The sequence below is a fragment of the Toxotes jaculatrix genome, chromosome 12 (assembly GCF_017976425.1).
Source record: "Toxotes jaculatrix isolate fToxJac2 chromosome 12, fToxJac2.pri, whole genome shotgun sequence".
In the NCBI taxonomy this organism is placed as follows: domain Eukaryota; kingdom Metazoa; phylum Chordata; class Actinopteri; family Toxotidae; genus Toxotes; species Toxotes jaculatrix.
In genome coordinates this window covers 926,321-939,606 of record NC_054405.1, presented here as the reverse complement: position 1 = coordinate 939,606, position 13,286 = coordinate 926,321, and the positions used below count along the sequence as shown (strand labels likewise).

Genomic DNA, 13,286 nt, shown 5'->3' with positions numbered 1-13,286 from the left:
TTTATTCAGGTTGATCGACTGCAGTTTGTCAGAGATCAGCTGTGCTTCTCTGGCCTCAGCTCTGAAGTCCAACCTCTCCCATCTGAGACACCTGGACCTGAGAGGAAACAACCTGTGGAATTCAGGCCTGAAGGATCTGTCTGATCTTGTGAAGAGTCCACACTATAGACTGCAGACTCTGAGGTCAGTAGAGGGTTGGAGTCAGTCCATGCTGCTTTCAGCTGTATTGTCCTAAACACAGTTAGTATCAAAGCAAAGATCCAGTGTCTCCTGTAAACCTCCAACCTTCTCAGTGGCTGCTTTCCTCATTGAAGCTGTGAGAGGAGAACGGGGACAGGCCTCAGGATGGGACAGAAAGACAGAGACGCAGAGGACAGTCAGCCAATCACAGCAGCCACAAGCTCATTGTGATCTGTTGTTGTTGTTGTTGTTGTGTTCATGTCAACAGGAAATAAAGCTGGATCACAGCTGACAGCCTCACAGGATGTGTAGAGACAGTTGTCCTCATTGGTCCAACTGTCCTTCCATCACATCTGATCTGAGACTGTTTGTTGTCTCATTTCAACACTAAAGAATTGATGAGTTTGATCTTTGTCACAGCTCTGAGATCAGTCTGACTGCAGCCTACAAATCACTGGCTCTGATTTCAGAGAAGCATCATGACATGTTGTCAGCATGTGGTCTGATACAGAGCAGAACCTCTGCTGAAGTCCAGTGATCACATCTGTATATCTGTCCATCTGTCAGATACTTTCAGTGACAGCCTCCATGTTTATTTGTCAGCTGATATTTCAGAAGCAGATCAGATGTTCATCAACACACAGAGACTCTTTCTTTAAATGGAACATGAGTTGACATGTAACAGCAGTGAATCCATCACTAAACTGTTTGTGCAGTAATGAAGCTTCATGACTCAGCAGTTTATTTCCACTGTGGACTTGAGTGAAATGTTCAGAGTAAACAGACTTGATGCTAAAAGTCTCTGCAGGTGTGTGAGCTTCCAGCTCAGTGTCTTCACTCCAATACGTTAACATGAGAGCTGAGAGGAAGCTGCTACACTACACAGCTGCTCCACTTCTGCTCTGAACAGGACTGAAGTCCCTGCTGCTCTTTATACTGGATGTGCTGCATCAGTGACTGACAGCTGATGAAGTGAGTCTCTGTAAACACTGATTTATCACCTCTGTTGTCTGTCTTCTTCTCTCAACAGCCGGAGATTTTTCTAAAGGAGAGAGTGAAGAGGACGGTGTGTGTGTTGAGAGAGGACGAGCTGTGTCCTGATGATCCAGAGAGGTTGAAGCAGCAGCAGCTTGTGTGTAGAGAGGCTCTGATTGGTCCATGTTACTGGGAGGTAGAGTGGAGAGGAGAGCTTCATCCAGCAGTGACTGAGAGAGGAACCAGAAGAAGTGGAGAAGACTCTCAGTGCTGCAGTCTGAACTGCTCTGAGAACAGCTCCACTGTCAAGTCCACCATCATCCCTGTGTGTTCCTCTGGATCTGAAAGAGAATCATCAGTGTATCTGGACTGCTCTGCTGCTGCTCTGTCCTTCTACACAGTCTCTGCAGACACACTGAGACTCCTCCACCTCCTCCACCCTCCACCTGGACTCTGTCTTTTTTTTATTCATTCACAGATGCTGAACCCAAAGTGATAAATCAGATTAATCAGCTCCATCATGTGGTGTGATGGAGAATTGCAGCTAATTTGCACATTATTTTTTTCTGTCTTGCAGATCTTGGAGGTTCAGAGTTATGCAGTAAGTTGAGGCATCATTATGTGTCTGCTGTACAAAGTACACAATACATATATTATTATTCACCATACTTCTTCTTCTTTAGTCCTGATGAACGTTCTAATTAAATATGTTTCAGTCTCTTTACCTTGCTCTGACTGACAGGCATCATGTTGGACCTGTGTCACCTGTGTGATGAACAAATGTCATGTAAACATGGAAACTGTCTAAACTGACAGACTTCACTCACCTGTACTGATATGATGCATCAGTGTTAGAAAGTAAGAGCTGCAGGTTAATGTGATAGAAACACATGTTTTTCTGTTTGGTCCAGTCATTATTTGCATCTGTCACTGTAGCTTTTTTAGACCCATGGTGATAACTGACTTTTGTATGAATAAATCTGAAATAATGAGCTTACAGTGGGTATGGAAAGTATTCAGACCCCCTTAGATTTTTCACTCTTTGTTGCCATTAGCTCAAAAGCGTGCTTCTGCTAAATACTGAGCAAAGGGTCTGAATACTTATGGCCGTGTGATATTTCAGTTTTTCTTTTTTAATAAATCTGCAAAAATTTCCACAATTTTGTGTTTCTCTGTCAACATGGGGGCCTGTGTGTACATTAATGAGGGAAAAAAATGAACTTTGATGACCATGCTAATGATTTTAGCAAATGGGAACACTTTCCGTACCCACTGTATGTTTTTATTGTCCTTGTTTCAGATCAGTGAGGCACTAAAGAGTGACTTCCAGGTGTTGGCTTTTAACTCTGAGGATGCAAAAATGAAGGTTTCCAAGAAAAGATGAGAGAGAACAACTGAAACAGGAAAACAGAGTGGGTATTAACTGCAAGTCTCTGAAACTAATAGAACTATTTTCAATCATTTAAACCCACTGAGATTTAAAATCCCTTCTTTTTTTTTTTTAGCAAGCAGAGCAATAAAGTGAACAATACAGGAAGTTACAGATGGACTGGTTGTTTATAACAAAAATAAACATACAATGTATATATGGGATATTGAATAGATTTAGGAGATCAGCTTGTGTAAAAAAATAAAAAGTAAAAAGTAAAATGTTGACTACACTTGATCAAACTATTTTATAAACTATTAGTAAACAAGTCAAATGAGAGACAGCAACAACAGGAAAAATACACATACAGGTAGACACCTGTGCAACAGCTTCAAAAATGATGCTACTCATTCACATTTAATGGGATGAAAGTGTTGTGGCGAAGTGGGAAGCAACCGTGTTAACCAGGAAGGACCCAAATGCAGGACTCTGAGACAATGAAGTGCAGAGTTCACTTTTATTGAGAAAATGGTGTGGTGGGGAAGTGAGGCTGCTCTCGGCTGAGGCAAGGCAAAGTCCGTTGCAGGTAGAAGGTAATGGGTGGAATGGTTAATGGAGCGGGGGGAGCAGGTGTCCGGGAATGATTATCCTGGCAGTGGAGAATGGACAGGTGATCCTACAGGAACAGAGGGAGGACAAGATGAGTACAAGAATTACGACGGGAATCCAAAACACAGGTAAGTAACTTAGTAAGTGTTTCAGAGCCAACGTGTCTACTGTAGACGTGGTCATACGAACTGGAGACGACAGGACTGAGGAGCCAGCTTAAATCATGAGTGGAAGATAGAAGGCTGATGACGGACTCAGAACAGCTGTGTCAATTACTGGTTGAGAATGTGATGTCCCCACGCTCAATCCTGGCAAGAGAGACACACACACACACACCACCACCGACCAAACAGACAAACGAGGACAAACAATACACACAAGGCAGGGGACATACAGGATACAAAAGGAAGGGGGAGGGAAACCTGAACTAGCCCTTAACAGAAAGGTGACAAATAAAAAATTGGGACTATGCTGTGTTAAAAAATGAGCCTTGTGTCTATATAGTACAAGAAAAAGAGACAAACTGGAAACGTTCAAGGCTGAACTGCCAACCAGGCCAAGCAGGCTGCCCTATAGGTCCTCAGACCCTGAAACCCCCTTGTTTTGAAATGTGTGTCTCAGTTTTATAAATATCAAATGAAATGATGAGAGAGAGCCTCTCTATCATCTCTCTCTTTTTTGTAATGATCTTAAACTAACACACATCAAACCTGGGGCTTTGTAGTTTTCCATCATAAGATCACTAGTTGGTGTAGGACATATAGAGTGAGGTAAAGAGGACTCAGGTGGGGCCACACATCATTTTTGTCCCCACTGCCCAGAGTGACTTTATCCAGCCATGATCTCCCTTGATCTTCTTTGCAGGATAAACTTAACAGGAACATCACAGCCTCAGGTATTTAGTTTTTTAGTCAGGGTTACAGTCACTGTGCATGGTAAAGCCTTTAATGTGCCTCTGCATGAGCTGCTATGGTTGCTGTAAATTCACACAGAGTAATGGAACAAAAGTATCCTCCACAATCTGTTGTGTTACAGAAGCTCAGCATCATTTTATTGAACAAAGTCAAATCCATTGTTTTCTTTATACAAAGTTCCACACCACTTTTTTCTTTCCTTCATGTTTTAGTGCAAATCAGTAGCGTTAGATGCAAAGCAAAAAATCATTCAACCCCAATCAAAGCATAATATTCATTTCTTTTATTGAATCAACCCATCAAGTTCTACACTGATACAATCACACAGTTATGACCCTCAAGAAAAGACAAAGACGTTGTGTAGACAATGGACTTGTTTTGCTGGTGTACATTATTTTCCTTTTGATTTTAAATTTGTTTCTAGTTTGATTTGAATTCTGAACAAATGGTCACTACTGAAGGTGAATTGTGAGGGATTCATGGAAAAATAGACTTTTCCTTTATTACTATACATGAAAGAGTTTATTTGCATTTAGTTTGAAGGGAGTCAGTGGAGATATTAGATAGTAAAACGTTACAGACTGGCGATGCCTCCCACCTCCAGGATTGACATCCTGTCAGTTTAACTTGGTCCTGTCTAGTGTTGCCATGGCAGCCAGTCACATCATATCCCCAAGTTGCTGAGATGTGGTTTTGCCTGTAAAGTCCTGATGTGGTCCTCTGTCCCTCTGCTGGGAGCAGCAGAAACACCTGTCTTCAGTTTCTCTGGTTGTCCTGCAGACAGCCGTCCCACTGATTGTTTGTCCTCCTGCAGGTCTTCATGCGCTGCCCGGATGATGCTGAACGGTTGTGCTGAGCGTGGGTTTGGTTGGGCCTCGGTCGGTGCTTTATGCTAAGTGAACAGTAAGTTTGATGAGTGGCTGCTGTTCAGAGACCAGTGGGAGTGGTTGTATGTTGATGAAAGCTGTGGATGGTGGAAGTGTGGAGTGGAGGTGTGTGCTGGAGTGTTACGTGTGTGATTTCCTTGGCTGTTGCTGTGAATGGGGGCTTTGTGGAGTGGGCTGTAGCAGCTCATTGTTTGGCCGAGGTGGTAAACCTCACTCGGTCTCATCTGGTGATCGAGCGAGTCAGTGTTTGTCGTCCTGAGCAGCATCCACACTCGTTAAATATGTTGCGTTTGCTGTGTGTAACAGCACCTCTGCTCTGTTTCCTCAGAGCTTCGTGTTGAATCCACTGATGTTACAGCAGCAGTCTGAGAGGACTTTAAGTCAACTAGTTTGACCTGGACCTTGACTTTCTCGCTGTGTCCATCTCTGTAACAGGCTGCTGTATGCAGGAGGAGACCAAGGGAGCAGGAGACCAGCTCCAGAGCCCTCAGCAAGAAGACGCCATGAGACTCCTGCTGTCCTGTTGGACCAGAGCCCCAGCACCCAGCCCTCCACCTCTGCTCCACAGACCATACCAGACAGTGCCCCGCAGGACGTCAGTGCTCTAAATGTATAGACAAGTGTTGGTTTTCACCTGCCTCCTGTCTTTGTGTTGGTCAGAAGCATTTTATCCTGGCTCAGTGGTCACCACACACATTTGTCCCACTTTGCTGCAGCAGTCTAAAGGGTGTAGCTGATCCAGTCTGACCTTCCTTCTCCTCCACTCTCTGTCTCTGTAATATGATCCAGTCCAGAGACCTCCCACAGCCTGTGGCCCACGTTCAGCAGGATGACATCATGCACTTGTCCCTCTGGCCCGTCCCCCAGCCTGGTGCTCACCGTCCCTCTGCTTTTGATGCACTGGAGTTTCTCTCTTTTAGTATTTAAAAGTAATGTTTTTTTTTCCAACTCCTTCTTTCAAACTTTCATTTTCTTCTACACTTTCCTAAAAAAAAAAAGTATATATGTTTATTGCATGTTAGTACATAGATGTAGTAGTAAGTTATGACTTTTTACTCTTTTTACTGTTTAGATAAGTTTCTAGTCTGTTTAGTGTGTAAGATACATTTTAACTCTTAATTGTATTTAATAATGCTTAATAAAAAAAGTCATCAAAAATACAATGCTTTTTTTGGGGGGTGATTTTTTATTTTTTTCTGACCTAATTTTTAGTTTAAAGAATTTTTTTGTTTGATAAATTTCCCATTTTCCTTTAAATGAATGTTTAAAATTCTAATGTACATTTATTAACTGATGAATAAATTCAAATGTGCATTAGGTGTGTTATGTGAGAGCATGTCACACTGACTCCAGCCACTAGAGGTCAGGAGTGCACAGATTTAAAGTGCTCTGATTATGTCAGTTTCTGAGTCTCACAGTCTGAATTAATGTGAGTGATTTACAACCCAAACGTTCACATCTCCTGAGCTCTGGAGCCTGAAACCAGTGGAACACATTCATTTAGCTGTCAGATGAATAAACAATGCAAGTGGTAACTGTAAGTGGTAACAGTTGGTCTAATGACTGTAGTGATATTTCAGTGTTTTAGCAGCTTTAGCAGCAGTTCTGTTTTTTCATCCATCACTGTGCTCACTTTTTCTCTGAAGTTTCCACAGACAGTTGAACCTGTTCAGCTCGTTGGAGTCTTATCTTCACCTAAACAGGGAGACTCAACTATTCTGAGCATCTGAACCTCGTAGACGGTCGGTCAGATTATCTATCACACACTCAGAGGAAAGATCCAGTGAAGCTGTTTAATTCTCTCTTGTCTCTCTTCTCAGATACACCATCACACATCAGCCTGATTCAGCATCACATGGATGTGGGGGATGCTCAGTATATTAACCACGTTCCTACTGGCTGCTGGTAGGAAAGAGTCAAGATGGAAGAGCAGAGAGACTACATGTTAGAACATGGGATAGCTGAACCAGTGCTCTGCTGCGTCTGTCCATATTATTATATTTAGATTTATAGATAGATAGACGTCAGCTGGCTGCAGTGTCATGTACTGCTTTGGTTTCCAGGTACAGTAAGGTCACATTTCCTGATGCTGCAACTGGTCAGAAACCCTGATGAACCTCATTCCACTGAGCTTCTCTTGATCTTTGGTTGACTTTTTGGTGTTAATCAGTCTTTAAAGAAGGTGAGAGGAAGGTTAAGTTACCTTCAGGTATTTGTTTTCATTTCCAGGTACAGAAAGGTCCCATTTTCTTCTTTGGTATCTTGAACAGGTGAGGAATCCCCTGAAGATGAGTTCATGCAGCTCCCACGCTGTCTGTGAGAAGCAGTGTTGGAGCTGGTCTGAGGAAGCACTCGCTCAGCTCTCAGACTGTTTCTCACAGACAGAGTGGGAGCTCCTCAAACATGAGGACCTGGCTGAACACACAGAAGCTGTACTGAACTACATCAGGTTCTCTGTGGAACATGTGACAACAAAAAGACTCATCCAGGACTTCTCCAATCAGAAAGCCTGGATGAACAGCCACATCCGGTCATTCCTCAGAGTCCCTGACTCCGCCTTCAGGTCAGGTGATAGGGCATGATACAGCGCCACTAGAGCTGACCTGAAGAGGGGGATTGATGCAGATTTTTCTGGCCAGGCTGTGGACCCCACCAAGGGCCAGCTGAAGCTGAGTCCTCTCACCTTACTCTTTTACTCTCTCTTTTATTCTCTAAGTCTTTTTCTTCCAAAAACTATACAAAAGTATTCAAGTCTTCTGCTGAGAAAAAATTCTCAAAGTCAATCAAATACAGGAGATCAGAGAAGTTGAATCCAGAAAGTTTTATTCCTCAAAAACAGAATTCAAAAGTGTGAGTTTGAACATGTTGGCTTGACATAAAGGAAGAAAATGTCATATGTCTGAGAATAACATGTTCAAGTTAAAGTTTATCCCAACTATACACTGTTAAAATACACGTTTCTCACCGCTGTTCAAAACAGCAAGGCTACAGTTTATAAGCTCAACTGTTAGCATGCTAGCCAAAACTGACTTTTCAGCTGCGTCTGCGCCGCTGAGCCGGAAATTATTCTCTTAAAACACCGACATGCGGTTGCATTGTTGGATGGTTATTTCCAAAACAGTATTAATTACCTTCAAGATGCGCGTCGTCATTAATTTGTGAAGCTTATCAAACAGTTTGTCATTACCGTCATACAGACACATCACATGCCACAGACAGTATGGCCGACATTAACGTTTGAGTGAAAGCTAACAGCTCCACAATGGCAGCTAAGGACAGTTAGCTAACTAATGCTGCGGGAGCTACTTGCTCTAAATAATGGAGTAAAAGCAATGGGGTTACGTTCAACATCAAGTTCGCAGTCATTAGCGGTACTATGTAAGTAGATAAAGTGAGAACAATGGCAAAATATCACGCATTTAAAGTACTTTTTGATAAAAATCATGTTCTTACCAGCCTTGTGACGACGTTCCTTGTGCTGCTCATGCCGCGATAAAATGCGTCGTGAACTCCAGGGACAGAGTTAAAACCAGATCCTGAACACCAGGGAATAAAGTCCAAAATTCAACTCGGCCTGGGTGTACACCTTAACACAAACTGTAGTCAGAGTTATAAAATAAACTCCAGAAATGTAACTCTTTCACACTTTTTTGCCTGACTCCAGATTTTAGTACTTTGTGAATTAGCTGTGTGTTAGTACATGTAGTTGTGTACAGTTCAGCTGCTGCTGTCCTTGGTGCTGAATTCACCAACCCAGCTGAATGGTCCTGAGTGCTTATTGTTGTAATTCGTTTGGTATTTTGGAGAAGATTGAATATCATTAGTATGGATTATGTTTTGGTTAGAGTTAGGCTTTCAGTTATGATGGTTAAGGTTAGGTTAAGGGGCAAGGGAATGCATTATGGCAACATGTGTCCTCACAACTACAGTAAGACAAGACTGTGTGTGTGTGTGTGTGTGTGTGTGTGTTTGTCCTTTGATGCCTTTGATGTATCAACATTCTACAGTCTGATGTGACAGGCTGCAGTAAGTGAACACACAGCCAGAGACAAGTTCAAAAGTCAAACAGGAGCAGAAACAGTTGGACTGGACAGGACTTGCTCATGATTTAGGAAGAAAGAAGCACTCAGATATTTCTGCACAATTATTGACAAGGAAGGGAGGAGCTACTGCTGTTACAAGGACAAGAGGAAACTACAGGAAAGTCCAGATCACCTCCAAGGTTTTCAGTAAGTCAGTACATGTTAGTAGTTCATGTCAGTGTTTAGAAGTTAATGTTTTGAAATGTTTTGTCCAAATGATATGTTTGTGAAATTGGGACGACAAGTAATCATACCCATAAGCCCAGCGGTTTTATTGTGTGCTTATCATTCATGGACAATGTTGTTTTTTTTAATGCTGATCATGACTGTGAGATATTCTCATGGTTGCTCAACTTCTTAACTTCTTTTTGGTGTGATGCTCTGTAGTTTGTGTTAAAGGAAAGGATTTCTAGGAAGTCTGTACTGTCTGCAACAAGATCCTTTCTAAAGAAATTCTAATGGAAATGATGGAGCATAAAATCCACAGTCCCTGTCCTGTGGAAAAGTTGACTTCCAGAGTTGAAAAGAAGCAAACATGAGGCTTCAACAGTCTGAGTAGATCAAGTTTCTATCTTCCAGATATTTTTAGTCCAAAATTCTCCTCTTTGTGTTTCTACACCTAATGTTTCCCTGCAAAGCTGTGGTGGAGAGATGGAAACACAGAGAGGAAATTCTGCTCTAAAAGACAAACATTTGAAGATTCCCACTTGATTTTGTTGAACAATGCTGATGAATTTTGGAATTACTGTTTGCACAGAAATAGGACAGTGGCCTATCATTTCCACAGACATTGTTTAAAGAAGGGATCTCCTGGCAGCCAGTATGGACAGCAGGAAGAATTAGATCAAACACCAGTGCTTTGAATGTGGAAATGGGAATGTGAGTATATCTTTAAGTGATTTGGGTTTTTTATGCCTTTATTATGGACAAAGCAAACTTTTTGCTGTTTCTTTTAAACTAGGAAAAGGTTGTAAGAAAATGAAATGTGTTTCTCAGTGAGTCAGCATCACTTTATTAGTGGTTCAGATGAACAAATCAGTTTGCTGTGCAGTAAAGTGGAAGAAACACTTGCAGTGTTCCAGCACAGCTTTAGTGATAGTGGCTGTTCACAGCACGGCTTAATGTGAGTACACCTCCACAATGGAAAACGCTATTTGTTAGAACGAGGAGTATATTGATTTTAGATGTCACATTTCCAGGCCACTTACCTTCCCAGTTTAGTATAAGGAAGCTGGCATATTTGTTTGGAAAGCTTGCACTGTGGTTTTGGAAGCCACGCCTCCTTGTCTCTTGTGGCCCCAGTCACTCTGTTCTCTACATGCACTGTGGGTCTGAGGTGTTGTAGTAAGCATTCAGCTTCAGTCTGTACTGTCTCTTGTCTGATGTCTGATGGATCTACAAAGGTCATATTTAGCCTTTTTGTATTCCTCAGCAGTGCCTGAGACATAAGCAGCAGAGCGAGCACGTAGCATGGACCACACTTCACAGGTTATCCAGGGTTTGTTATTGAGGTAGGTTTTAATCTGTTTTGTGGGAATGATATTGTCCGTGCATGTGCTAATGTAACCAGTAACTGCTGCACCATTTTCCTCTAAGTCCACAGTAGACTCCTCTCTCAAGGCAGCAGTTTTGAACACCTCCCAGTCTGTGTTGTTAAAGCAGTCCTGAAGCATCTGTTCTGATTCTGCATTCCATACTTTAACAGTTCTGCAGACAGGTAGTGCTTGAGGAGCTTACAAACAAAGAACCAGAGAACAGCAAGAAATCAGGCCTCAGGTTGCAATAAAGATGAAACTGACTGCAAGTGTCAGTGAAGGAAGTCAGTAGCGACACTATAGGCAAATGAACTCTGTCCTTGCTTTGTGGGGTTTTCTTTTTCTCCTTTTTCTTTTCTTTTTTTGTGGGTTTTCTCTCATAGGGTTTCACACAATCAGCTAGAGGTCCAGTGTCAGTCCACTGTTGGTGGAGTCACAGACACAGACCAACAACAGGAGAACCTGGAGCTCCAGGAGTCATTAAGATCAGAGTGTAATAGTATCTGTGACTTTACTGTAAATATTCCAGTTCTGGACGTCACAGCACAAAGTGGAGAGTGCTGTGTGTTATTTTAGGAAGTTCCATTAATGTACTGTAGCTCAGGTCTGTGATGTATGATGATACTTGATGGAGGACTTCAAAGCAGCTGATTGGATTTCAGCCTCATTGTACAGCTGTCAGACTCAGGCCTGTTAAGGAGACACTGATCTTGGTGTTTAGTTTTCATAATAAGTCACATATAATCCATATTAAATACAGAGTCCAAACCTGCACTGCATCACTAAACAATAACCTAAAGACAAACTTTACACTTACTTGTGACGAGCAAATGAGGACTGATTGGAAACATCCACTCTGAGGAAACGTTTCAGTGCAGGCAGAGTTCAAGTTCATCTGATAGGCAGTGAAAACGGAGCTCAGTGAGGTTTGATCTCCAGCAGCTGTGGATGCAGCACAAGCTGAACAAGTTTAATAGACTGGCTTTGTAATGTTTCTGTGCAAATGCATCACAAATGAAGAAACAGTCAGAAGAGTGAATGATGAATGAAGGGATGTTACGCTGCCTTTTCATCGTTACCAGTTACAATAACTAGGTAGAAAAAATCATTGAACTCACTGTGCTGCTCAAAGGCTACTGACAGTTACCAGCAACTATTAAGGTGGAATGTTTTCTTGCATGTTATTCAATGCATGAGTTGATGTTGTGAACCAATCAATACACCTTAAATGTCGATATGACAAATATGAGCATTGGATTTATTGGCTTTCTCACAAGACTTTAGTAATGATTGTAGAAACCTGCTGCATCGTCTTCTACATAGTACAAGCTGTTGTCTGTCCCACAATCTGTTCCACAGTTTATGATTTAACTTAGTTTTCTGAAAAGATAATGAAAGTCATCAAAGAATATTGTTGCCTTTGTAAATTAAAAGGATTCATTGCCTTTTGGTGTTTCCTAATAATCAAACATCAAATCAAATCAATAGTTCTCTTATACAAAGTGTGATTTATTTCATTGATTCTTTCCTACACTCATACTTTGCAGGTCAAAAACAGATTTGACTATTTCTGAAAATGGGGCAAAAATATTTCTGCAGATCTTCCACTTGAGGGAGCTGCTGGTACATGTGTCCAGTACTGAATGTGTTTTCCATTCATCCAACTGGGTCTGTACTATCATCATGTCTGCACTTTGATGTAGTCATCTCTGGTGGCAAAGCAGAAAGGCTCATAGCAGTACATACCTGTGTGAACAACTGTTCTCTTTGATGAAGATAAACAAAACATCACACAGAAGTCGTCTTACTGACGAACACCTTCAATCAATCCTGAGGGTTTCCTCAGCTCAGAGCCGGACCCCAGACATTATTAACTTGAATCCAAGATGAGACACCAAGTGTCTGGCTCAGAGGATAGATAGGCAGTATTTTATTAATCCCTCGGGAAGGTTCCTCCGGGAAATTCAGTTAAAATATGAAATGTAAAACAGCAGGAATTTAAAAAATAAAGTGAAGTGTAAAAGCTGCATAATCAACACAAATGTCCAAGATTGATTGTATAATGTTCAGGTAGAAAAGTGCAGTTATTGTTCAGTTGTATTGTTTAAAGTGCAGTTATTTTACTGTCCATTTGTATTGTTTAAAGTTTGAGGTGTGGTTGTTTATTTTTTTATTGTTCATTTGTCTTGTTTGTTTAGTTGGAAACCTTCAGGCCTCCTCTGAAAAATATTACAGCAGCAAATTGAGCTTTAATGCTTTTTTTTCTTAGTAAAGTATTGTTCCGCTCGAACATCTTCAGTGCTTCTTGTCAGAGTGGAGGATGAGCAGCATTCTTCTGAAACATATTCCTTCATTTAAGGAGCGCTGTCTAACATGTGGCTCTAAAACCTTCACTGGGTCCTCACATCCTGTGGTTGAGGACAGCTTCTCTTTTAGACCTTTTCCTCTCACCATCCTGATACAAAGTCCTGGTCTTGCTCAGCATTTGTATACATGTCACAGAGTCCAATAGGAGCTACTTGCAGTATATCTGCATGAAAGTGTTTTCCATATTGTGATTTGACCTGAGTTATCAGGTATGCAGACCAACTCCAAATGTATTTTTCCTGGCCTAGATCCATTAAGACCAGTAAGAGTTATTCACTTATTCAAGCTTTTTGAACTGGGACAGCTCTTATCAGTAAATGTGTTTTAAATCTAATGTTCCATTCTTAGAAAAAGGAAAGCTTTGGATG

The 13,286-nt window shown here is 41.5% G+C and overlaps 1 long non-coding RNA gene across 1 annotated transcript; it reads left to right on the top strand.

Annotated features, from left to right (window-relative positions):
* Positions 1-6,808: 6,808 nt before the first annotated feature.
* On the top strand, positions 6,809-7,243 carry LOC121190918. Its single transcript, XR_005895044.1, has 3 exons — positions 6,809-6,839; positions 6,998-7,116; positions 7,205-7,243. It is a non-coding gene; the product is annotated as an uncharacterized LOC121190918 (long non-coding RNA).
* The last annotated feature ends 6,043 nt before the right edge of the window (positions 7,244-13,286 follow it).